This window comes from Vulpes vulpes, chromosome 2 (genome assembly GCF_048418805.1).
Source record: "Vulpes vulpes isolate BD-2025 chromosome 2, VulVul3, whole genome shotgun sequence".
Taxonomy (NCBI): Eukaryota; Metazoa; Chordata; class Mammalia; order Carnivora; family Canidae; genus Vulpes; species Vulpes vulpes.
In genome coordinates, this window is record NC_132781.1 from 20,363,005 (window position 1) to 20,390,081 (window position 27,077).

The 27,077-nt window shown below is 42.1% G+C and overlaps 1 protein-coding gene across 12 annotated transcripts in view; it reads left to right on the forward strand.

Moving 5' to 3' along the window:
- The first annotated feature begins 1,914 nt into the window (after positions 1 to 1,914).
- STAT3 (signal transducer and activator of transcription 3) overlaps positions 1,915 to 27,077 on the forward strand; it is a 72,920-nt gene continuing 47,757 nt past the window's right edge. For 5 of the 12 annotated variants that reach the window (XM_025986994.2, XM_025986993.2, XM_072747162.1 and 2 more), the window contains exon 1: positions 1,947 to 2,261. The gene's annotated coding sequence lies outside the window, so the exon portion shown is untranslated. Of the gene's footprint in view, positions 2,262 to 27,077 lie in introns of all 12 variants that reach the window. The other 7 variants (XM_025986991.2, XM_025986995.2, XM_072747159.1 and 4 more) reach the window with 7 other exon arrangements.

Here is a 27,077-nt window from a genome sequence, read left to right on the forward strand (position 1 = left end):
TTTTATAGGTGGAACAGATAGGCTCAGGGGAACATTTTATGTGCATGTGGGGGAGGGCAGTGAAAGAAACAAAGGCCATCTCATGAGGAGTCAAGGGAGGAGGCAGGGTTTGAGTGGATGGAACAAAGCTATGGGATGGGGAGTCCAAAAACCTGGCTCTAAACCCACCTGGTAGGGACTCCTGGGTGGCTCGGTGGTTCAGGGTTCAGTGGCTGTCTTCGGCTCAGGGGGTGATTCCGGGGAATCACAGCAACACACACACACACACACACACACACACACACACACACACACACATACACACCAGATAAATAGAGTAATTTCCACATTGGTGCTGGGCTGGATCTACAGGAGGGCAACGGGAAACTCAATTCTACCACCAGTGACTCTACCAATTGTGCTATAGATGTTTCACTTCTCCCTTGGATTTAAGGTGGTCCAAAGATCCAAATCTGGAGTCTTTGGGCTTCAGGTATCTGGGGAACTATCAGAATTGTGAGTAGAAGTCATGCTATTAATTTCTTGGGGTTAGAATCCATAGTCTTTAGCCAATCTCAGAAGGATCTGTGACACTCTCCCTCTACCCCCTCCCCCCCAAAGATTAAGGGTCATTGATTTTTCTCACCAGAAATTGAGAAATTTCTCACCAGAAGGCAACAGATGTTCATTTTTAAATTTTGACTATTTGATTTTTCAAACCATGGGCATGTTTCATTGAACCATGAAATGAAAAGTTTCACTGAAAAAAAACTCATCAGGGGTTATCTGGATGGTTTGATAAGGGCTCTGTTTAGATTTCATTTTTTTTTTAATTTTATTTATTTATGATAGGCACACAGTGAGAGAGAGAGAAGCAGAGACATAGGCAGAGGGAGAAGCAGGCTCCATGCACCGGGAGCCCGACGTGGGATTCGATCCCGGGTCTCCAGGATCGCGCCCCAGGCCAAAGGCAGGCGCCAAACCGCTGCGCCACCCAGGGATCCCTAGATTTCATTTTTATACCTCTTTGTATTAAACACAATAAATGCAAATATTAATAGCTGTTATTTAAAAAAACCCTGGTAGTGTCAGCTCGCAAACACACACACACACACCCCATTCCATTATGCAGGGTACATCCCTTATTTTGTAAGGTAAAATGTCTCCATTTCCTATAAACTACTGACTTCAAAGCAGTAAAACTTGGAATCGAAATAGAGTAGACGAAAAAGGAAAAGGCAGGTAATTTCAAGTATTTTAGCTCAGACGCATAAAGATAATGTGTCTATGTGTCAGTCTTCACATGCTCTCTGGGCTGCCTTCTTGTGAACCCGCCAATGTGCGAGCCGTTGGCGTTTGATGCTAGAAGCGACGGAACGAGGGACAGGGTTAAATCCACTACCCTCTCCCCACGCACTCTAGTAATTACTCTATTTCCACGTCATGTTTCCGGGTGTGTGTGTCCCGACTCACGCAGAAACTGAAGTTCAAAGCAGGCGGGAGTCACCCATGTTCATTTTGCTGTCCCCAGAAACCCAATTCTGGCTTTGGGCCCCCTGAGAATCTGGCGATACCTGGGGACTATCTAACTGGTTGATTCCCACGTGGTAAGTGGCTTGCAACCTCGCCCCCACGTGGTGCCAAGAGCTGGGAAAAGGGAGAGCGGGCAGGAGAGAGCCGCATCAGGGGCATTTAAAGTGTCCTGACGTCACGCATTGCCAGGAACTCAGCTGAGTTTTCAGCAGGACATTCCGGTCATCTTCCCTCCCTCCCCCCGGGCTTCTGTGCCCAAGGCCGCCGCTCCTCTTCTGCTGTGGCGGAGGGAGGAGCACTAAGCGCTCGGAACAGCCAGCACTGGGGCGTTCCCAGCCCAATATTGGCTCCGCCCTTTCCCCCAGAGGCTCTCCTCATTGGCCGGTGGGTGGGGCCTCGGGTGTACTGTATATGCATCAGTGCCCTGGGTGGCCGGGAAACCTGGCCGTCTCATGAATTATGCAGAAGCGGCGTGTCCCTGCCAGGCTGGGGCTGGGCGGGGATTGGCTGGAGGGGCTGTAATTCAGCGGTTTCCGGAGCTGCCGCGGCGTAGACAGGGAGGGGGGGAGTCTGGGGTTCCGACGTCGCCGCGGAGCGAGCGAGCCCGAACCGGATCCTTGACGAGCACCCCTGCTCGGCGCTCTCTCTCCGCTTCTGCCCGGAGAGGCCCCGCGGCCTGAGGGAGCCCCGCGGCCCGCACCCCGGCGCAAGTGCAGCCCCGGCCTGTCGGGCCTGAGCCCGAGAAACAGGTGAAGGGGGTGAAGGGTGGGGCCGCCCCCCCCCACACCGGCCCCCAGGCCTGGGGATCCCGGGTGGAGGGTGCCAGAGGGTCCAGGAGCTTCTGCCTTGTGTGGGGGAGTTGTGGATGGAAACTTGAGTGGGGCAGGGGGGAGGAATACGTGGAGATGGGAGCGTCAATCAGAAGAGACAAGTCCCGGGATGACAGGAGCGGGCCTTGAAGGGACAGGGGGCGCTGGAAGGAAGTTTCGTTCTTTGGAGAAAGGGCAGACTCCGAGGGAGAGGGAAAATGGGGTTAAGGAGGAGGACTATGGGGCGAGGACACTCTAGGGTGGGGGTGGCAGGAGTGAGGGACAGCCCCCCGACTTCCTGCTCCCTGAGGCTCTGGGGACGTTCCGGCCTCAGGAGCAACTGTCACGCCGGCGGAGATCACGGGGGATCCAGGGGTGGGGGTTTGGGAAAGAGCTTTCTCTGCGCTCCCCGGCGGCTGCCGGCGGAGCCAATTCCTCGGCCTTGCTCTGTGCCCTCTCCTTTAGGAGCCAGCCTTGCCCCTCCAGAAGTAGGAATAGGTGTCTTCCCCCTACAGCCCCACAGGCTGGTTGGTTGTGGGTCGGATTATTGCATAAGAATCAAGTTTCCTGTAGGGAAATTGACAGTCTTGTACTCTTTTTAAATTCCTTCCCGGCTTTTTTTTTTTTTTTTTTTCCTCCCTAGATTAAAAACCCTGCTTCCCTCCTCCCCTTCTGAAAACAAAGCAAAATACCCCCCCCCCCTTAAGCCAGTTCTAGGGAGAAATAAGCCTCTTTCTTCCTTGACATTGTTCTTTTATAGACACCTGGTAAACTTGGCCAGAAGATAAATAATTGAGTCCTTGCGTTTACTGGATTGTGGTGTTGCTTAATTGCATAGGACAGAATGAACCAATCGCGAGTGGGAGTTTTCTGTCTTGGAGCCAAGATCTTGGGTAAACGCAGAGGGAAACAAAGACAGGCTGGCCTTGGCAAAGCCATGTGTGCAAACTTTTACCTGTGATTGGGGGGTGTGGTTGGGCTTAAGTTAGCAAAATTCAAACCCTCATCCAAGTTGCTTTTTTCTTATTTAGTGCATATCTTTCTCTATTACATCAGGTGAGTGTGTGGTATGGACACACTTTTTTTTTAAGTTAAAAATGTACATAATGTGTCTCTGCTGGTTTTTATCGGGTGTGCATCTACAGGCTATGTTCTGTGTATGGGTTGTAACTTTTTGGCTGCTGTGCTGATAATGCTCTGGTTTGAATAAATCAGAACTATAAATCATCTCAATCTTTTATATGTGAATTTAGACTGCGTTGTGACTTGATTCAGCCAAATTTCTGTTTTATATTAAATATGTCTGTGTTCCTTGAGGCAACACATCTATTTCCTTGTTATATGTGCCAGACTGGATTACTAGCAGAATTTTTGCTCAGACATTTATTTGCATAGTGAGATGGGGAAATCTGGGGGAAAAAAAAAAGTATATATTGGGAGGTTGATCTTGAAGTCTATATATTTGTTAGTGAATCTTCCACAGAAAACGACTAGCAAATTCACGATTTTTAAAATTTCTGTATATAGTACTTTTGGGAAGGATAACCATTTAGAAATATCCACAGCTATGACTTGCGGTACAGAGGGTAGGTAGTTCACATGACATTAACCCCATTTTATAGATAGGGGAACTGAGGCCCAAGGAACAAAGCACTTGCCCAAGGCAGTGGAGTGCCATAGTGTTAGAACTTGTACCTTTGGTGTAGTTTGTTATTTTGACCTATCTATATTAAGTATTAGGTATTGGTTTACAGTGAGTGAGTGTAGACCCTGCTGGGAAAAGTGTCATTGAAATTCTAACATATATCTGGACAGTGAAATATCACCAACAGGCTGCTAAGACTCCTACAGAGAGAGCCAATAAACAGATGCAAAAAGAAGTAGAAATAGGGTTTGCCTAGGTTATTTTTCCATCTTCTGTGTCTAATGTGGGAAGTCACAAACTTTTTAGTCTGTGTGACTTGTCATTAGAATTTAGCTATTTGCTAATGGAGGGAGATAAAAATTCCCTTTAATCCAGAGTGCCTTGTGGCTTCACCAGTGATCATTTGTGTCTCAAGAAAGTTGCTTTCTCCTGCTTGCCTCTACTTGTCTTGACTTTCAGATGTGAGTTGGGGCAGAGGTAGTGACCATCGCAGATGCTGAGGCCAGCACCTTTCTACCTTACAGTTTCCTCAGAGATGGTGTACAGGTCAACAAATATTTACTTTTTGCAACGTTGTGAAAGTTGCCATGAAGAATCAGAGGATTTGTTCACAGCACTTGCAGTCCACTAAGGGGACTTGATAAATGCTTTGTCCCTATAGTGCAACATGTCCTCAAAGAGATGGTGAGTCGTTAAGGCTGTGCTCTCCAACAAAGAAGCTATTATATATTAAAATATGGATAGCACAGCTATAGAACATTTCCGCTATCCTGAAAGTTCTATTGGATAGTGCTGCACTAAGTGCTACTGGTCTTCAGAGGAAGGAGAGGTCATGAGACCTGGAATGGTCTAGGAAGTCTTCTTGCCAAAGGTGAGATTTGATCTGAGTCCCAAATAATAGTTGGAATTTGATAGGTGTAAAGAGCTTGGGGTGAGGAGGTATGATGGTACAGTAGGAACAAAATCCTGGTAGATTAGGAAGGTGAGTAGGGGAGGAATGTTTGCTTCTTGTTAGAGGCCTCATTGAATGCCAGGTCACAGAATTCCAGATTCTGTCCTTTTAAAGATTTTTGAGGTCAAGTATTAGTGTTTAATTATGGAGTGCCTACTATGTGTAGGGCATGTTCCTGGCATTGGTTAATTTGTACAAGGTAGATCAGTGCACATGGCCTCTGCCCTAGGGGAGTTGTCTTTGGGGCTGAGCTTATAAATTGGGCCAGACCCAAAGAGAGGTGTTCTGACTTATTACCAGATTTGTGTGTTTAAGTGCAGAAATGCCTTTTAGGATTTTTAATTGGCTGTAAATAGCCACTTACATTTTATGTCTTCCATATTTGAACAGTTGTACTATATTTTTTGGGTCATTCATAAAACCACCAAAAGAGCAATTGAGGGACATCCCCAAATCTTGAAGGAGTCCTGGTGTTCTAGAGCAGCCTTGGTGAGATCCAGCAGGATGACACTGAATGGCCGTTTCAGTCTTTGTTGGCTATAGTGAAAAAAATTAATATCACCATTACACATTTGTTACTAGGAACCTTGGCTTACTATGGTGTACTTTAGTCAAGATGGCCAGATGGTACTTTGGTGGTCAGTTGTTAGAAATGTCTCTAGTTTTAAAAGGAATAGTGTGTGGAAGAATGAATTTCTGTTCTGCTTAGTTCTCATTTGTCATGTTAAGATTATTGTAACTCTTAAGTCAGATAAGGCAAACATTTCATTTTGTTTTGCTTTAATTTATTTATTTATTATCAGCAAACATTTTATGCTGAGAGCTGATTACTGTGCTAGGCAGTATCCAAGGATAATGAAATATGGTTCCTATTTTCACAGAACTAGAGGTGTTGTGCGGACCAAGGTATGTGTTGCTTTACACAGGGCAGAGGAGGTGACAGGATAAGTGGTTTGAATCTCTCTCTCTCTTTTTTTTAAGATTTTATTTATTTATTCATGAGAGACACACACACACAGAGAGAGAGAGGCAGAGACAAAGGCAGAAGGAGAAGCAGGCTCCATGCAGGAATCCTGATGTGGGGCTCAATCCTGGGACTCCAGGATCATGCCCTGAGCCAAAGGCAGATGCTCGACTGCTGAGCCACTCAGGCATCCCAGTGGTTTAAATCTCATGCTCTGGAGTCAGACAGGTCTGGGATCAGATCCTGAATCTGCTACTTCCTCTTCAGAACCTGAATCTCAGTTTCTTATCTGTAAAAGTAGAGGATAACAGTGCCTATCTCTGAGGCCCATTAAAGATTCAATGAGATAAAAGAGGTAAAATGCTTAGCATAATGCATGGCACACAGGAAGAACTCCGTAAATCTAAGTTCTTATTAAATGCCCCAGGAAAAGAGATTAATTGTCTTCAGGAGTGAGAAAAAGGCTTTATTACAGAGGGCCTTTATTACTTCGAACACCTATGAACAGCATTTTGTAGGATGAATAGGAATTCTGACAAAGTTGAGTGGTGAACAGTTGCTTACGGGGCCAGGAAACATGAATGTGCAGAGGCTTAAAACAGCAGATTGTGTCCAGGGAGCTACAAGTAGAAGTTTTTTTTTTTTAAAGATTTTATTCATTTATTCATGGGAGACACACAGAGAGAGACAGAGACATAGGCAGAGGGAGAACTAGGTTCCCCACAGGGAGCCCAAAGTGGGACTTGCCCGCAGGACCCCGGGATCACGCCCTGAGCTGAAGGCAAATGCTCAACCACTGAGGTGTCCCTAGAAGTGGAAGTTCTTAATTTAGGAGGACTGAACTGAGGGGAGAAGAAGCTGCTGAGCCATGGCTCTTAACCCTTCTCTTAATTATTCTTTTCACATATCATTAAAAGTAAGTTGTTTTGTCCTTCTTACAAAAGAAATATTTGCTGTTACAAAAAATTTAAATTTGTAGAACGTAAACTATGTGTATTTTATGTATATCTTGTTAATAGTTTGGTATGTATTTCTCCAGATTTTTTTGTACCCTTTTCTATTTACCAATTTATCTGGGACATATTTATTGCAAATTTCTTTTTAATAGCCTAATAAAAGAACAAGAAGGAAGGCAAATCTGCCCCCCAGAATACAGTAAGTTTTGGATTATCTAGTTTTTCTTTCTGCTACCCTCATCTATAAGAATAATGACTCTTCTAATCAGTGAACTTTTGCCTGACCTTTGATTTTTTTTTTTTTTAACTACATTGGAAAAGGAACCTATTTTGAGCATTTATTAGGGAACATGGTAGTGTCGAAACTCTTAGGCTGTGTATTGGAGGGTTTCATGATCCAACATTGCTATAGGAGGTGAAAGATCAGGCTATGAGGTCAGACTCCTTGGACTTTAATCCCAAATCCAGGGACCCCTGGGTGGCTCAGTGGTTGAGTGCCTCCCTTCAGCCCAGGGTATGATCCTGGAGTCCCAGGATCGAGTCCCACATCGGGCTCCCTGTATGGAGCCTACTTCTCCCTCTGCCTGTGTCTCTGCCTCTCTCATGAATAAATGAATAAAATATATATATAAAAAAAAACAAATCCAGTGCCTCTTAGACTTTGGGTCAGTTGCTTTAACTTCTCTGGGCTTCAGTTTCTCTAGCCATAAAACATAGATACCAGGTTTCATTGTAGGGAAGTTGTGAGGATTAAGCAAAACAATGTGTGTATATATGTATGTGTATATGTTTGTTTCTTTATAGTATAATAGGCTCTATGGCCAATATGGGGCTTGAACTCACAAACTGTAGATCAAGGGTCGCATGCTCTACCGGCTGAGCCAGTCAGGTGTCCCGCAAGATAATATATTTAAAGTACTTTACACAGTGCCTGGCAGATAGCTAAAATTTGAGTGCTAATAATTAATATCATTAAAATATCTACCTACAAAGGCAAGTTATGATTCATGGTAGCCATTAATGAACCAAAGGAAAGAAGGAGTAATTGGGAGATTCTAACTAATAGGAAAAAAAACTAAATGAATAGGGACCAGGGGGATTTACATTGTGGTGGAGGAGATGGAGGCTGTCACGTAAAAGGAATAGGCAAATCGTAAATTCCTGTCTACATGAATGTTCCTGTGATAGGTCTCTTTGCATCTTCCAAAGCCTATGATTGGGGGCTATTTAAGTAATATTTAACACATTTTTAAAAAGATTTTATTCATTTATTCATGAGACACACACACACACACAGAGGCAGAGACACAGGCAGAGGGAGAAGCAGGCTCAATGCAGGGAGCCTGATGTGGGACTCGATCCCTGGACTCCAGCATCATGCCCTGGGCATGAAGGCAGACTGTAAACCACTGAGCCACCCAGGGATCCCTATTTCACACATTAAAAATGTATTACACTTAGGAATTTGAACAGTCCCTTAGAGTTCTTCATAACACTAAAACTGGAGGTGATATTGAAGGTTTGAGGGGTAGAGGAGTCAGACACGGAAGGTGGGGGTGTGGCATATCCCAAGTAGAATGAATGACCTATCTGAGGCTAGGAGGTGGTTTGTCCCTTCACATCTGTGTGTGTGTGTGTGTGTATTTAAGTGCATCTGTTTTCACCAGAGGAGTAGAGCTTTATTTTCTTATCCTGTAACTTTCCTTTGCAAACGCATCTGTATTCGAAATAGCCTTGCGGTTAAGAAGAACCACTCAGCTTCTCCCTGAAACGGGTTTTCTCACACTGACTCTTCAGTTTGGGATCCGAGAAGCCAGGAAAGAAAGGCCCCCCAGTTGCATCTAGTCCGTATGTGGGGCAGGAGGAAGCCAGCAGAGCTTGAAAGAGAAAGTAAACCTTCTGGTAAATAAATGGCTTCCTTATTGTGGAGGAGGAGCACAAATTATTAGGGGGATGTTTGGGTAGTTTTTGTAAAAGCCATTTCTGAAAACTGATTTAGATTAGCGAAGGTGAGCTCAATTGAGGAAAACCCTGCCCAGTCTGGTGTTAACCACCTGTTTTCCCGCTTTGTTGATTGATTTTATTAGTTTTCGGTATCCTGACCACTCATTCTGGTTTTGAGAAATGGAGGATTTGAGTCTGAATTTGAGCACCTGCTTAAGTGAAAGCTTCCTAAAATGCATATTTTTCACATCTTTTCTAATGTTAATTTTGTTTTGTAGTTTAGCAGACACTTTTTCTGGCAGAGTGAAAAACATTAGACTTTCCTTCTTTGTCCTCCCCTACTCTCCCCACTAGGGTAATCCTCAAAACCCCAAAGACCTATGTTAGCTGTGTAATTACCTCTCTAATAAACCAAACAGTGCAATATTGCATCGAGTTAGCATTAAAATAGTCAGCCTTTGAATTCTTTTCTACTTGTGGTTTAGACATGATAAATATTTAATCTCAGACTGATTTTGTCTGGCAAATCAGTTTGGTATTTGGGTTCCTTTTTAATCAATATGTTTAGGGAAAGCAAATTTATTGAAACGTTAACCAAAATAAAACATAATTAGGATGGTACCTGTCTTATGCATTGGGCCAAGTGGAATAATTGAAGCATTCTGGAGCCAAATAGCTAGCTTGCTTGCTTTCTTATTATTTTTAAAAGATTATTTGAGAGAGAGAGAGGGAGGAGGAGCAGTAGAGGGAGAGGGACAAGCAGACTCAAGAGCCCTAGGTGGGGCTCCATCTCAGGACCCTGAGATTATGACCTGAGCCAAAACCGGCACCACACGGGCGCCCTCCCCCCCCCTTTTATTTTTTTAACATGTATCGCATTCTATTTAATTTGGAAACTCCTGGGTGTTTTTTTGTTTTTGGTCTTTTTTAAGAGAAGGAGAGAGAGAGAGAATCCCAAGCAGGCCCCTCACCCAGCACCGACCTCACAACCCTGAGATCATGACCCGAGCTGAAATCAAGAGTCAGAAGCTCAACTGACTAAGCCACCCAGACGCCCCACAAATCTCAATATTTATTCTTAATTCTATGTGTTATTGTGCCTTTGCACTTAAGCGTGTAAATAAGAGTGGATTGTAAGGGAGCCAAAGCACACGGGGACACTTTAAGGTCCACATAATTGTCTTGGAGAATATTGGGTTCATGGAACTGTCTGAAATTCCTGTTTCTCAGTGTACCACTGTGGTGCCAAATGTTGATAGTGGACGAGGTTGTGCCTGTTGGGGGGTAGAGGGATGGGGTGGTGTGTTTATGGGAACTCTGTACTTTCTGCTCAGTTGTGCTTTGAACCTAAAACTGCGGTAAAAAGTAAAGCCTATTAGATAAAATCCTATTTCTGCAGAAAAATCCAAGGTGTCCTGTGTGATTCCATAGGCTTCTGCCTCAGTTTACCCTAAGCTTTCCAGTGAGAGTACCGTTCTTATATACCCAGTGAGAATATCTCCTGAGGAAGGGAGAATGAAGCTGGAGGTGGGAGTTAGAGACCCACACCATACAGCCTGGATTAAACTACTTCCCCTTTCCTGTGGAAAGATGAATGCTAGCTGGTCTCAACCACAGATTTGCTGCAAGAGTATATCAGTTTTGTTTTTCAGTTCCAGACTCCAGTTTTCTTTATGGTAAAAGCAATATTTTAGAAAAGAAAGAAAGAAAGAAAAAGTTTAATCAGTACCAAAAGGTTTGTAGTAAATGGAGAGTTTTCTTTTCACCTTATTCTCTGAACTCTTTCCCAGGGACAGCTAGTTATCCATTTCTTATTTTTTTTCAGAGTGATTTCATTTGTATACATGCAAATATACTATTTTTTTCCCTTCCTTAAAAATGTAGTACATTATACACATATCAAAAGGTATCTTACTTTTTGTTACTTTGTTTATATTAGTAAACACTCCACATGAATATGTTTATGTCTGTCTCATGTTTGTTTGTTTTTAAGATTTTAAGTAATCTCTACATTCAATGTGGAGCTTGAACTCATTATCCGAGATCAAGAGTCGCACACTCTTCTGACTGAGCCAGCCAGGCACACCTGTCTCGTGTTTTTAAGATGTACATAGTATTCTGGACTATGGATGCTATAATTTATTTAGATTTTTTTTTTTTAGATTTTTTTCTTTTTAAGTACATCTACCCCTCCCGCATGTGGGACTCAAACTCATGATCCCAAGATCAAGAGTCACATGTGTTACTGGCTAAGTGAGCCAGGTGCCCCCCCCTTTTGAAAGATTGTATGTATTTATTCATGAGAGACACACACACACACAGAGGTAGAGACATAGGCAGAGAGAGAAGCAGGCTCCATGCAGGGAGCCCGATGTGGGACTCGATCCCAGGACTCCAGGATCATGCCCTGGACCAAAGATAGGTGCTTAACCACTGAGCCACCCAGGGATCCCCCTCTTTTAAAAAAAAATTAATAATTTATTTAATCTAATGATAGCCATAGACCACAGAATCTAAGACAGAAAACAATCTTGTGGTAAATATCCTCATATTTGTCCTTAGGCACATATGAATAAATCTGTACATCTATACTTTAAATGTTGTAACCATCAAATGCATACTGTTTAGAAATGTAGCTTTTCAGTTAACAGAGAACACATTCTTCTGAAACTTTAATTTTGGGGAGAAGTCTAGCTATGTCATTAAATTAAACTCCCTTACCTTTACCCTGTGCCTGCCCCCATTCAATTTTTTTGAAAGCTTGCTGTTCATATTACCTATGATGTTAGGACCCAGTTTCCATTAATTTCAACTGTTCCAGTCCTAAAACAACATGCCATTTTGTGTTCTTGAGCAAGTGGGGCAGAAGCTGTTTTTTGATTTTTGTATCGTACCCTTAGATGGGCTGCTCATTGATGCTTCAGTTTAAATTTATAGAAGCAGTTCTCAAGAGTATTGCCAACAGACCCCTCAGGGCCCTGAGACCTTTCACAGGGTGTCTTTGATATCAAAATTACTTCCATAATGTTATTTGTATCTTTTACTTAGTTGGCATTTACACTTAATGCTAGTTATTGTATGTAGTGTACTCACAGAAGGAAAAAATGACTTTACTTAAGAATGTCCATGACACAACAGTAAACAATATTAATTTCATTTCCCTTTCAACTCTGGAGGATGTGCCTTTTTTGATATCCTGTGATGAAATGGGAGGTAGGCATAAAGCACTTCTGCTGCACACAGAAGTATGATGGTTGTCTCAGGGAAGAGATCTTGTGGGAACATTTCAGTTACAATCTCAACCTAGCTGCTTTTTTTTTTTTTTTTTTTTTGAAACACCATCTTTACTCTGAAAGAATGACAGACCAACTGGTATGCTGGTAGACATTTTCTCACAAATGAAAGAAGGGAAGCCATCTCTTCAAGGAAAACAACTGGCAATCTTTGTTGCCAATGATAAAATTTAAGCTTTTGAGGGAAAATAAATTTTGAGTTTGACAGTTTTTCCATATTAAACTTTTTAAATGTGTTTTTTTTTTATAGTTTATAATGAAATGTGTTGGTATTTGAAAGGTCTATGTGTCTCTGAAGTAGTGTTTTCCAAATGATTAATGTACAACATTACTAAATCATGTTTGGGAAAACATTCTACTCAAAATGCAGGATAGGGGCACCTGAATAGCTCAGTCTGTTGAGTGTTTGCCTTCTAAGCAGGTTGTGATCCCACAGTTCTGGGATAGAGCCCTGGGAGCCCTGTGTCAGGCTCCCTGCTTGACAGGAAGCCTGCTTCTCCCACTCGCTCTGTCCTTCTCCCTCTCCCTCTGCCATTCCCATCACTTCTACTCTCTGACTCTGTCAAATGGATTAAAAAAAAAACAAAATCCAAAACCCCAAAAGCAGAATAGACTAATGGATCTCAGTGCAGCTGAGTATGAAAAGTTAGTTGAGATCCAACAGCATGCAATCTACATTGCATCTAATCTTTAAGAAACTACCACTTGTTGAATTTTGGTGTGATGTTAAGGAATATCCAAAATTATCTGTAAAGGCTATTAAGATAACCTTCATTTTCCAACTGGTGTTAGATCAAGTTTTCTTCATTCACCTCTATCAAAGCAACATACTGCAACAGATTGAATGCAAAAGCAAATATGAGAATCCAGCTGTCTTCTATTAAGCTGGATATTAGAGAAATTTCCAAAACTTTTACAGTGTCACTCTCCACTAATTTTTTTGGTTTTGGAAAATAGTTATTTTTCCACAGAAATGTTATTTATGTTAACATATAATTGGTTTATTATTTTTAATGAATATTTTTAAAATTTCTATTTAAATTAGAAATTTAATTTCTAATACAATAAATATTAGTAGATATAACCTTCATAAACAAAAGTTCTTTGAGGTCCTTATTTTTAAAGATATAAAGGAGTCCTGAGACCAAAAAGTTTGAGAACTACTAGTCTAAAGATTTTAATACAAGAACCCCCAGGATAAAAAAAAAAAAAAAAAAAGAACCCCCAGGATACTTGTTTAAAACAAAAAGAAGATTCTATGGGTTTTGACCCAGAGAGTCTGATTTTAGTAGATCTAGGGACAATTTTTAACAAGCAATCAGGTATTCTCAAACAGTTGGTCCTTGGCTTGAGATATGCTGCTTTAAAGAACCATAAGCTATGAAGTCTTTTTTTCTTTTTTTTTTTTTTTAAAGATACTTATTTATTCATGAGAGACACAGAGAGAAAGAGAGAGAGAGAGAGAGAGAGAGGCAGAGACACAGGCAGAGGGAGAAGCAGGCTCCATGCAAGGAGTCCGATGTGGGAGTCGAACCTGGGAATCCGGGATCACACCCTGAGCCAAAGGCAGGCGCTCAAACACTGAGCCACGCAGGCATCCCAATATAAAGTCCTTTTTCGGATTAGCAAAGTCATGTCTACAGGGTTTATAAATTGTTGTTCTGGAGATAAAGGTAAATAGTAGGCATATAGTTTACTAAGGAAAAATGCTTTGGAGATCCTTCCTTCCTTCCTATTTATTTATCTTTTTAAAGATTTTAAGTAATCTCTACACCCAATGTGGGGCTTGAACTCACAACCCCAAGATCAAGAGTTGTATGCTCAGGTGCCTGGCATACAAGAGCAATATGCTCTTAATCTCAGGGCCCCTAGATATTTCTTTTTATTCTGTTTATTCTTCTTAGCATTTATGGACCTTAATATTAATCAGATGTGGATTATGACTATCAAAAGAATCATGATTTTACCAGATTAATATTCAGCCTTGTTTTATTGATAGATAATACATGAACATATTAAGACAGTTTTTGACTGCTTTGATTAATTTCAGATATATCTATTTCAGACATGACATGTCTTTTTAAAATATTACTTATTGAAGATTTTAACTTATTTAATTATTTTAGAGAGTGAGCACAAGCAAGGGGAATGGGCAGAGGGGGAGGGAGAGAGACAAGCAGACTCCAGAGCTCCACATGGGATAGGGCTCAGTCTCATACCCCTGAGATCATTACCCGAGACAAAATCAAGAGTTGAACACTTAACTTACTGAGCCACCCTTTCAAACTTGTCTTTATAATAAAGTTAGCTTTCATTTATTACATGTAACATAAGTAAAATTCTTATCTTCCTTTCTTTAAAAAAATATTTTATTTATTTATGAGAGATACAGAGAGAGAAGCAGAGGGAGAAACAGGCTCCCCGCAGGGAACCCAATGTGGGACTTGATCCTGGGACTCTGGGATCACGCCCTGAGCTGCTGACAGATGCTAAACCACTGAGCCACCCAAGCATCCTTCCTTTCTTCTTATAATTGCTTATATAACCAATTCAAAGAGGAATTTACTTGTCAGAAATCACACAGTATAGGTAAGACTTAAAAAGACAATTTTTAAAAAAGATTTTATTTATTCATGAGAGATACAGAGAGAGAGAGAGGCAGAGACATAGGCAGAGGGAGAAGCAGGCTCCATGTAGGGAACCCAATGTGGGACTTAATCCTGGGACCCCAGGATCACGCCCTGAGCCGAAGGCAGACACTTAACTGCTGAGCCACCCAGGTGTCCCTGGAAAGGTAATTTGATTCTACTAGCCTGGGAATTTGAAGACTCCAAGTTTGTGTTCTGGCCATACCATTATCATTGTGATCACGTAACATTTCTGTCCTTATCTGTAAAATGGGAACAACAACCTATTGATAGAATTGTTACATACAGTATCTCGGCCACCTCAGGGTTCTCTTTGGTTGAGTGATTAACTGGAAAACCCAATGTGAGTTCATGCTTCAGGCCGGGTTCTTTACGGATGTGAGTCTAAGAATTTATTCTTTTTCTAAATCATGTCCACTACCTCACATTGTTGGATTATAATTTCATGAGTAATTGTGCCTTTTCATAAGTTCTTTTATTTTTTTAAAGATTTATTTATTTATTTATTTATTTATTTATTTATTTATTTTAGACATAAAGAGAGAGAGAGAGAGAGAGGCAGAGACACAGGCAGAGGGAGAAGCAAGCTCCATGCTGGGAGCCTGACGTGGGACTCGATCCCGGGACTCCGGGATCGCGCCCTGGGCCAAATGCAGGTGCTAAACCGCTGAGCCACCCAGGGATCCCCAAGTTCTTTTATTTTTTTTAAATATTTTATTTATTTATTCACGACAGACAGAGAGAGAGAGGCAGAGACACAGGTATAGGGAGAAGCAGGCTCCATGCAGGGAGCCTGATGTGGGACTCCATCCCGGGTCTCCAGGATCACACCCCGGCTCAAGGCGGCGCTAAACCACTGGGCCACTGGGGCTGCCCAATAAATTCTTATTTGGACGCTAATGGGTAAGATCAGCTTTTTTCTGAGTGCTTATATCATGCAAAACTATGATGTACATGAGGTGACTTATTTTTCCAAGTATTCATTTTGAGAAGACTTAATAGAAAAGCTTTTTTTTTTTTTTTTAAAGATTTTATTTATTTATTCATGAGAGAAACACACACAGAGAGGCAGAGACACGGGCAGAGGGAGAAGCAGGCTCCACGCAGGGAGGTCGACGCGGGACTTGATCCCGGGTCCCCAGGATCAGGCCCTGGGCTGAAGGCAGCCCCAAACCGCTTAGCCATCCCTGCTGCCCTAGAAAAGTTTTTTTAAATGGGGAGATAGCCTAAATAAAACTTAAGCTTTGTAGGTCAGATTTATCTTTAAAAATCCTTTTCAAAAAAAAAAATCCTTTTCATAAAGTTCAACTCATATATCTTAAAAATTAATGGATTATATACATTATATATACATTTTTTTTTTTTTTTAAAGAGAGAGAGCATGTACACAGGGGTGGAGGGGAGGAGCAGAAGGAGAGAGAGAGAGAATCTTAAGCAGACTCCATGCCCAGTGCAGAGGCCAACTCAGGGCTCAATCTCATGACCCTGAGATCATGACCTAAGCTGAAATCAAGAGATGCATATTAACTGACTGAACCACTTAGGCACCCCTATAGACTATATATATATATATATATATATATATATATATATATATATATATTTTTTTTTTTTAGAGCCATTTTAGGTTCATAGGAAAATTGAGCAGAAAGTATAGAGTTCCCATATACCCTCTCCTGTCTCTCCTCACAGTTTCTCCGATTATTAACATCTTGCTTTGGAATAATACATTTGTTACTAGTGATAAGCCAGTATATATTTTTTAAATCTCTACACCAGATGTGGGGCTCAAACTCATGACCCTGAGATCAAGAGTCACATGTTCCACTGACTGAGCCAGCCAGGTGTGCCATGATCTAATATTAATACATTATTATTAACTAAAGCCCCCAGTTAATACTATAGTTCACCTTGTTGTATATTCTATGGATTTTGACAAATGTATGAGGACATATATCCACCATAAAATAGCAAAGAGCCTGATGCAACTCTAGGACATGACCTGAGCCAAAGGCAGAAGCTTAACAGCTTGACTGACTGAGCCACCCAGGTGTCCCTCCCCCTAAATTTAATTTTCAGATTCTCCTGGGTCTAGATGGGGCTGGCCTGAGGACTATAGTCCAGAATATGGATTTTTTTTAAAAGATTTTATTTATTTATTTATGAGAGAGAGAAAGAAAAGTCTCTGTGCAGGGAGCCCAACGCAGGACTCCTGGTCTCCAGGATCACACCCCGGGGCTAAAGGCGGTGCTAAACTACTGGGCCACTGGGGCTGCCCCAGAGTATGGATTTAAATACTGATCTTTATTTTTAGAGTGATCTCTCTACCCTTACATATAATGTGCTGGATAGAGTGTTGATTCTTCTCTAAGACCTGAACATTTCTAGGGATCCCTGGGTGGCTCAGTGGTTTAGCGCCTGCCTTTGGCCCAGGGTGTGATCCTGGAGTCTCAGGATGGAGTCCCACATCAGGCTCCCTGCATGGAGCCTGCTTCTCCCTCTGCCTGTGTCTCTGTGTCTCTCATGAATAAATAAATAAAATCCTAACATTTCTGACCCTAGGTAGATTGGAATAGTGGAGAAATACTGGAGGTTTCTAAATCTTTTTCAGGAGAAGAATCACTATTTTTGGAGGTCATTTTTCTAGGGCCCTTTTTAATTGCCTTTTTTTTTTTTTTTTTTTTTTGGTATATATCAGATTAAGGGATGAAAGTAAAAAGATATAATTCCAGGGGGCCTTTTCTTCTAGGGAGAAAAGTAACAAGAGCGGTTTGAGTGCTTTCGTTATCTCCTTGGTGGATTTGTCTTGGGGTTCAGAAACATTAACCCAATTTAAGTGGTATTGGATTCAGTTGAACGCCTTTTTTTCTTAAAAAACGCTCTTGGCTTCTGTGGCAACATATTCAGCCTGACTGGTCTTTCCTAGTTTCCTTTCCTAATTCATCCTCTACCTGAACACTAATGTTTGAAGGCCCTTAGGCCTCTAGGGCTTTCTTTTTCTTCCTTTTTCTAGATTCTATCCTCATTACCTGGCTTTAACATCATTTCCATTCTGGTGATTATCAAGGGTGTGCCTCCAGCCCAGGCTTCTCCAGGCTCCCAATTCCTGTGTCCTGCTGCTTACTTGACATTTATTCTTGGGCAACTTTGTAGTTGTTTCCTGTTTGTCTTATCTAAAATGTAACTCTTAAACTTTCTCACCACAGGCTTGTGCCATTCCCCCCACCCAGGGGGCATCTAAGTAAATGGCATCATCATCTAACCAAACATCTGGAATAGCCCTCATTCACCTCTGCTTTTCTTCAAATCATCTTCACATACTTTTAGTGCTACCTCTAAAGTGTTCTTAAATTCCTGTTCCTGTCTCATTCTCACTTCTGTTCTAGCTCTGTGGTAGACTAGATACACTGAAAACCCTCTTCTGGAAAACACCAAGAAATGTTGCATAAACTGAGCTTTTAAGAAAGTTAGGGAAATCTTCAGAGGCCAAAATCAAATGGCACCTCACCCAAAAGAAAGAGAAGACACCCACTTATAATGCTGAGAGTGTGGCATTTACCTATCTTTTTGCCAAGGATTTTTAAAAAATAATTTATTTATTAGAGAGAGGGCACGTAAGCCAGGAAAGGAGAAGGAAAGGGAGAGGGAATCTCAAGCAGGTTCCACACTGAGTATAGACCAACGCAGAGCTCGACCTCACCACCCCAAGATCATGATTTGATCAAGACTTGGATGCTCAACTGGCTGAGCTACCCAACTGCCCCTTTACTAAAGGTCTTAAGTTTAAAGGACACTCTAGGCAGGAGTCCAGGCCTTTGGTCTTGGTGAGGAGTTGGAGCCGCCAATTCTCCTAAAGAATTCCTAGGTATAGGCCTGCCCATTTTAACATTTGAATTTGCACTATCTTTTTGGTCCTGGAAACTACAAGCTGAGATTTTAACATCAAAAGGTCTGTTTTCCTTTATTTTTTAAAAATTATATTTAAATTCAGTTAACATATCATGTATTATTGGTTTCAGAGGTAGAGGTCAGTGACTTATCAGTCATATAATACTCAGTGCTCATTACATCACATGCCCTCCTTAATGCCCATCACCCAGTTACCCCATACCCCCACGCCCCTCCCCTCCAGCGACCCTCAGTTTGTTTCCTTTGATTAAGAGTCTCTTATGGTTTGTCTCCCTCTCTGATTTTGCCTTATTTTTTTCCCTCTGTTTTAAAAGCCAGGACAAATAGTTACTTCCTCCAAGATGACTTCCCTGACTATCTAAAGTTTGCCATCCTGATCTCAGTCACATACTATCCTGTCATCTTTACTGTTCTTATCATAAGCGGTAATTACTTCCTTATTTACTTGTCTGTCTTCCTCCCTGTCTCAAGGAGCCAGAGACCTGTCCTGTTCACCACTCCATAGCTTGCCCTTGGTTCCTGATGGAGTTTTTTTCTTTGCCTTTTTTTTTTTTTAAGATTTTATATATTTATTCATGAGAGACATGGGGGGAGGGGGTGCAGAAACAGGCAGAGGGAGACACAGGCTCCATGCAGGGAGCCCGATATGGGACCCGATCCCAGGACTCCAGGATCACACCCAGGGCCAAAGGCAGGCACCAAACCGCTGAGCCACCCAGGGAGCCCATTTTGCCTTTTTTTTTTTTTTTTTTTTAAAGATTTTATTTATTTATTTGAGAGAGAGAGAGAGCATGAGCAGGGGAAGGGGCAGAGGGAGAGGCAGACTAGCTACCATGTAGGGAGCCTGTTGTGGGACCCCAGGATCGTGACCTGAGCCCAAGGCAGAAGTTTCACCGACTGAGCAACCCAGGCACCTCATATGTTTTTCTTTTCTGGATGAACAGATGAATGAGTGAGTCAAGTAAGGAGGTTCCTTCTGAGACAAGATAAAATGATGTGACCTAAATTTTCTATTGGTATTAGCCATTTCACTTAGAAAACACAATTATAATTTTTATCCAAATAATGCATATAAACAATTTAGAAATTTAAGAATACTGAAAAACGTATATTGAAAACAACAGTCCTCTATCCCACCCCTCCTTACTTCGAAGCATTGCTTCCCAGACTGCTACTTTCTGGCCACTGAGCTTTTTCTCTGGTCTTGACTTCCATGCTTCTCAGTAATATGTGCACACTGCTATTTTTGACCTCTTAGGATTGTAGAGACCATATAACTTCATGTTATCATTGGTGAGGATGTATTTCTTTCACCACCACTGTTCCTTCCCATCCTTCACAATAGAGTAGTCATAAGTTTTAAGCCACTTTAGCTAAATACCAATCATGTATTTTATTTCAACAAAAGATTGTTCACTGGTAAGCCAAGAAGGGTACTATGGTTATGTTTCCTTTTATATACAAATACTTGTTTTTTTGAGTTAATACTTTTATTTTTAAAAACTTGTTTAGTTTTCTTATACCTATTGCCAACTTCCCCCAAGTATCCAGCAGGTTTCTCAAAGGCCTGGCAGTTTGCTTCCAATGCTTAAAACACATTGGCAATCTAATCTTTATTTTCTCGACAGTCATCCCTACCCCCACTCCCTGTCCTGCTGCAGTCAAGGTCTCCTGTGTTGAATTTCCTCTTTCCCCGATCTCATGTCTTCCTCTTTCTGGCTTTACTACATATGTTGAAGCACACATTTCAGTAACATGTTATCAAGAAAAGGTGCATGGAAACTCAATTTTTTGAATAGCTGAGTATCCGAATTATCTTTATTCTTTCTTCACACTTGAATGATCATTTGGGCATCAAATCATTTTTCATCATTTTGAAGGCATTTTGGCTCAATTATTGGCTTTAAATCCTTCAGTATTTGTGTTGAAAGTCCAATGCTGGGACGCCTAGGTGGCTCAGTGGGTTAAGTGTCCAACTCTTGATTTTGGCTCAGGTCATGCATGATCTCAGGGTCATGAGATGGAGCCCCGCATCGAGCTCCATGCTCAGTGTGGAGTCTGCTAGGGATTCTCTTCTTCTTCCCCTGCCCTCCACCTCACCCCCGATAAATAAGTAAATAAAATCTTAAAAAAAAAATCCAATGCCTTTCTGATTTCTGATCCTGTCCAAGAGACCTAATTCTTTTCTCTGGAAGCTTGTATAACTTATTTCCTCTGTTAAAATTTCACAGGATGTGCCTTAGGATGAGTCAGTTTTCATTTATTGGATTGGGTGGATGGGCCCCTTTCAGTCTGGAAAAGGAAGTTCTTATTCTTTGATAATTCCCACCTACTCTTTTTCCTTTCTCTTTTTCTGGAAATCCTCTTGGTCAGAAATTGGATCTTCTGGACATCAGAGTCTGGTTTCCTCTCTGCTTCTATTTTCCATCCTTTTTGTTCTGGAGTATATCCTAGAAGGCTTCCTTGACTCTATCTTTCAACCTATCTGCTTAACTTTATTTATTTATTTATTTTTTAAAGATTTTATCTATTTATTCATAGACACACACACACACACACACACACACAGAGACAGAGACAGAGAGGCAGAGACACAGGCAGAGGGAGAAGCAGGCTCTATGCAGGGAGCCTGACATGGGACTTGATCCCTGGTCTCCAGGATCACACCCCAGGCTGTAGGCAGCTCTAAACCGCTGTGCACAGGGGCTGCCCTCTACTTAACTTTAAATTCTGGCTGCCATTTTCAATTTCAAGAGCGCTTTTTTACTTGTCATCTTCATCTTCATCTTCATTTTTATCCTAATCCTGTTTAATGCACGTAACTTGTTTCTCCGAGGATACTATTTATAGTTTTATGATATTTTCTTTTGTTTTGTTTTTTAAAGTAGGCTCCATGCCCAGCTTGGAGCCCAATCCTGGGCTTAAACTCATGACCCTGAGATCAAGACCTGAGCTGAGATCAAAAGTCGGTCTCTTGGGACTCTTGGGTGGTGTCTGCCTTTGGCTCAGGTTGTAATCCTGGGATGGGGTCCTAGGACCGAGTTCTGCATCAGGCTCCCTGTAGGGAGCCTGCTTCTCCCTCTGCCTATGTCTCTGCCTCTCTGTATGTGTCTTTCATGAATAAATAAATACAATCTTAAAAAAAAAAAAGTCGATTTCTTAACTGAGCCAATCAGGCGCCCCTAGTGTTGTGATTTTTTTTTTTTTTTTTTAGTGTTTTGAAATTTTTATATGCTCCTAGTATTCTCTGATTCCAGGGTTCCTTTTCTAGTCTTTAGTCTCTCTAGTCTAGTCTCTCTTCCCCTCTCTCTCCCCTTCTCTCCCTGTCTCTCCCTCTCTTCCTTTCTCTCCCCTTCTCTCTGTCTCCACCTCTCTCCCTTTTTTCTCTCCTTCTCTCTCCCTCTCTCTCTCCCCTTCTCTTTCCCCTTCTCTCTCCCTTACTCTTCCCCTCCCTCTCCCCCTTTTTTCCCCTCTATGTTGGAGGTTTTCTTCCAAAGTGTAGTAATCCTTAGGGGCACCTGGCTGGCTTAGTCAGTAGAGTATGTGAGTCTTGATATGGGGGTTGTGAATTCAAGCCCCACATTGGGCTTAGAGCTTGCTTTAAAAAAGAAAAGTGTAGTAGTTCTTATTTCTCAGTTCGAGTTGGTCTTTTGTGCTTGTTGGGCTTCACTGTGGGGTGTCTGGGGAAAGCCCTGGCTCCTGGGATTCTAGCATCTGATGTATGTAGCTTCTTTTTCTTCTTCTTCCTTTTTTTTTTTTTTTTTTAAGATTTTATTTATTCATTCATAAGAGACACACAGAGAGAGGCAGAGACATAGGCAGAGGGAGAAGCAGGCCCCCTGCGGGGAGCCCAACATGGGACTCAATCCTGGACCTCAGGATCATGCCCCACCCCACCCCCCAAGCCAAAGGCAGCTGCCCAGGCATCCCTGTATGTAGCTTCGTATCTAATCTTTGTTGTTTTAGTTCACTGACTCTTGCTCTCAGCTGTGTTTGGTGTCCCCAGGTCTGTACTTGGCTTTCTCTAGACAATAGGTACTTTGTCTCCTACTAGGTTCAGAAAGAGATAGTTATCTGGGAAATCTCAATCATACAGATTTTTCAACAAGTTCTCTTATTTTCAGCCAAACCTTTCATCCCTGACCTCAACCATTTGTACTCCCTCCAACTTTGAGCTTTTTTGGGGGGATGAGAGGTGGGGTGGGTGGGGCAGTCATCCAGCATTGTTCTGGCTGGAAATTCCTTCTGCAGGCACTTCCTATTCAGTTTTTCTCAGCTGCGCTAGGTCAGTTACCATGTCTCCACTTGCTAGATTCCAGAATTCTATTGACATCTTTTGTCCATTGTCATCTCGTTTCCCATTCTTTGTCCTCTGCTTTACTATCACTTTAGTAATTTTTTTTTGTCATGGTTAACCAGGAGATCTATTTCGGTTGCCTTGAGCTCTTCTTTGTTTGCATATGCTATTCCTTGTGCTGGGGCTGGCTACTCCTTCCTCTGTAGCATTACTACCAGTCTTGGAGAGCTGCTATACCTTGTAAAGGATCTGCCTTCTCATGTCACACCATCTATTTACATATAGTTATCTCGTGACATGTCTGCTTTTCTTTCAAAACTGTATCTTCTTGGACAGGGACCTGACTGCACAACTCCCAGGAGCACCATTTGCCTAGTTATTTTGGAGTTGTGTTCTGGGTGGGGGTGCCCCTCTGAAGTTGTGCATTCCTCCTACTCTGGCAGGGACTGTGAGTTCTCTGGTTCAGGGTCCCTCACAGCTTGGTAAAACGCCTGGTAAAGAGGCACTTAGGTGGTTAGTGAACCAATGTCACCCCTACATGTAACCTTCTAAATATCACAGGTGAACCAGAAAAGCTGTGAGATGAGGATGTTATAGATACCAGGGTGACCCTAGGTAATAATATTATGTTGTATATTTGAAAGTTGCTAAAAGAGAAGATCTTAAAAGTTCTCAACACACACAACACATTTGTGAGTCTGTGAGGTAATAGACATTAGCTCAACTTGTGATCATTTAATGATATATACATATATCAAACCATTATGTTGTATACCTAAAAATAATACAGTATTATATGTCAGTTATATTCTAGTAACACTGAGAAATGAGGAAAGAAAACTTGAGAAATGATGTATTTGGTTCTTGTGCATTTTTATCTAGCTAGGTCGCAATTATGTGAACTCCTCTTTTTTTAGTCCCAACAACAAAATACTTCTTTGAGAGAATAACAACTATGACCCTGTTTTTCTGCCTGGAAATATTATTTTCTCTCTGCAGTTACATGTCTTTTCCCCCCTCTAACCACATTTTTCCAGTTACAAAGTTTATGGCTCTATGGACGCCTTGCCTCTTAAGTCATAGTGTGGTGGAAAGAGCCATAAACTAAGTCAAGAGGCTGCCTGGTTGGATATTATTCCTGATGCTCAAGTCAGTGGTCTTTTTCCACATCTGTGAAGTGAGGAGGTTGGAGGGGTGCCTTGGTGGCTCAGTCAGTGGAGCGTCTGCCTTCAGCTTAGGCCCTGATTCCAGGGTCCTGGGATGGAGCCCTGTGTCAGGCATTTTATATATTTTAAGAAATCTTAAACAACAACGATCACAAACATGTTTTTTGTTATTGAGTGGGAGCCCAAGTCTTGAGAGTAAAGCATTGAAAAGCAAGCAATTGATTTACTGTGTTAAGAAGTTTATTATTGGCAGCCCTGGTGGCACAGAGGTTTAGTGCCGCCTGCAGCCCAGGGTGTGATCCTGGAGACCCAGGATCAAGTCCCATGTCAGGCTCCCTGCATGGAGCCTGCTTTTCCCTCTGCCTGTGTCTCTGCCTCTTTCTGTGTGTCTCTCATGAATAAATAAATAATAAAATCTTTTAAAAAAAAAAAAGAAGTTTATTATTGACTCTAGGTTGGATCTTAGACTTTTTACTTTGGGAGTATCTCAAAATAAACTTACTCATCCAAGTGGTTTTGTTTTTTGAAATGCCTCATTTCAGTGTCTTCTGTCAGTATTACGTTAGGGTATAATTTCTTAGATTCCCAAATACTACCAACGTCATGAAATACGTTCTTTTAGATGATGACTGGGTAATAAAGTCTCACTATTGCAAATTAAGGAGAAATGACTATATCAGTTTAGCTTTATATCTTATTTTTTAAGGTTTTGTTTTAAAATTTATTTCCTTAAGTCATTTCTCTCTCTCTCTCTCTCTCTCTCTCTTTCTCTCTCTCTTTTAAAGGGTTTATTTATTTACTCATGAGAGACACAGAGAGAGAGAGGCAGAGACACAGGCAGAGGGAGAAGCAGGCTCCATGCAGGGAGCCTGATGTGGGACTCGATCCCAGATCTCCAGGATCACACCCTGGACTGAGGGCGGCGCTAAACTGCTGAGCCACCCGGGCTGCCCTCTCTCTCTTTTTTTAAAAAAAGATTTTATTTATTCATGAGAGACACAGAGAGAGAAGTAGAGACATAGACAGAGGGAGAAGCAGGCTCCATGCAGGGAGCCCGATCTGGGACTGGATCCCTGGACTGAGATCACACCCTGATCCAAAGGCAGACACTCAACTGCTGAGGCAGCCAGGTGTCCCTATTTCCTTAAGTAATCTCTAAGACCTACGTGGGTCTCGAATTCACAATCCTTTTTTTCCCCCAAAGATTTATTTATTCATGAGAGACACAGAGACAGAGAGAGGCAGAGACACAGGCAGAGGGAGAAGCAGGCTCCATGCAGGGAGCCCAATGTGGGAGTCGATCCTGGGACTCCAGGATCACACCCTGGGCCAAAGGCAGGCACTAAACCGCTAAGCCACCCAGGGATCCCTCGAACTCACAATCCTGAGATTGAGTCACATGCTCCAAATGAGCCTACTAGGAGCCCCTAGCTTTATATTAATTTTTTTTTTTCTTGGGATGCCTGAGTGGTTCAGTAGTTGAGTGTCTGCCTTCAGCTCAGGTCATGATCCAGGAGGTATGGGATAGAGTCCGGCATCGGGCTTCCAGCAGGAAGCCTGCTTCTCCCTCTGCTTGTGTCTCTGCCTCTCTCTCTGCCTCTCATGAATAAATAAATAAAATCTTTTTAGAAAAATAAAAAAAACATATATTTTTTTCTTTTGAAGCTTATATATTTTTAAAGATTTTATTTAATTATTTGCAAGAGACAGAGACCGTAGATTGGGAGGAGGGGCAGAGAGAGGGAGAAGCAGACTCCTTGCTGAGCAGAAAGCCCTATACTGTTCAATTCAGGGACTCCAGGATCATGAGCTGAGCCAAAGGCAGATGCTTAACTGACTGAGCCACCCAGGTGCCCCAAGGCTTACATTTTTTATTTATTCACTTATTTTTAAAGATTCTATTTATCCATTCATAAGAGACAGACAGAGAGAGAGAGGCACAGACACAGGCAGAGGGAGAAGCAGGCTCCATGCAGGGAGCCCAACATGCCACCTGATCCCTGTCTCCAGGATCACTCTGGGCCGAAGGTGGCGCTAAACCGCTGAACCACCGGGGCTGCCCATACATTTAAATAGAAATTCTTCTATTGGGAAATTTTATTTATTTGCTCATCACTTAGAGTAAATCTGCATGAATTATTGCACCTATTAGCTCATGCTGAAGGAAGACCAGTATGCCCTTCTGTGGAGTTAATTAGCTTTTTAAGATATTTCAGGCTTCTTTGCTAAAAAGAATGTTACAGATTTTTTACTATTTTTAAAATTTTATTATTATTATTTTTAATAATTGCTCCATGACATTTTTAAAAAAGATTTTATTTATTTGAGAGAGAGAGCATGAGCAGGAGAGTATGGGGTAACAGGCAAAGGAAGAAGGAGTAGCAGACTCCCTACTGAGCAGCTGAGCAGGGAGCCCTCTACCAGGGCTTCTCCTAGGATCCTGGGATCATGACCTGAGCCAAAGACAGACGCTTAACCAACCGTGCCACCCAGGCTCCCCTTTTATTTTATTTATTTATTTATTTAAGATTTTATTTATTTATTCATGAGAGACACACACACACACACAGAGGCAGAGACAGAGGCAGAGGGAGAAGCAGGCTCCATGCAGGGAGCCCGACATGGCACTCGATCCCAGGTCTCCAGGATCACGCCCTGGACTGAAGGCAGCGCTAAACTGCCGAGCCACCAAGGCTGCCCTCCCCTTTTATTTTTATAAAAGATTTATTTATTTATTTGAGGGACAATGCCAGTGGGGTGGGGGAGGGACAGAGGGAGAGGTAGAGAATCTCAAGCAGACCCCGTGCTGAGCACGGAGCCCTTGTGGGGCTTGATCCCACAACCCTACATCATGACCTGAGCTGAAACTGAGAGCCAGGTACTAACTCACTTAGCCACCAGGTGTCCGTGTTACAGATAGGTTTTTTTAAAAACCTTTATTTTCATTCATTTAGTCAACAAATATTTGAGCATCCTCTAGGC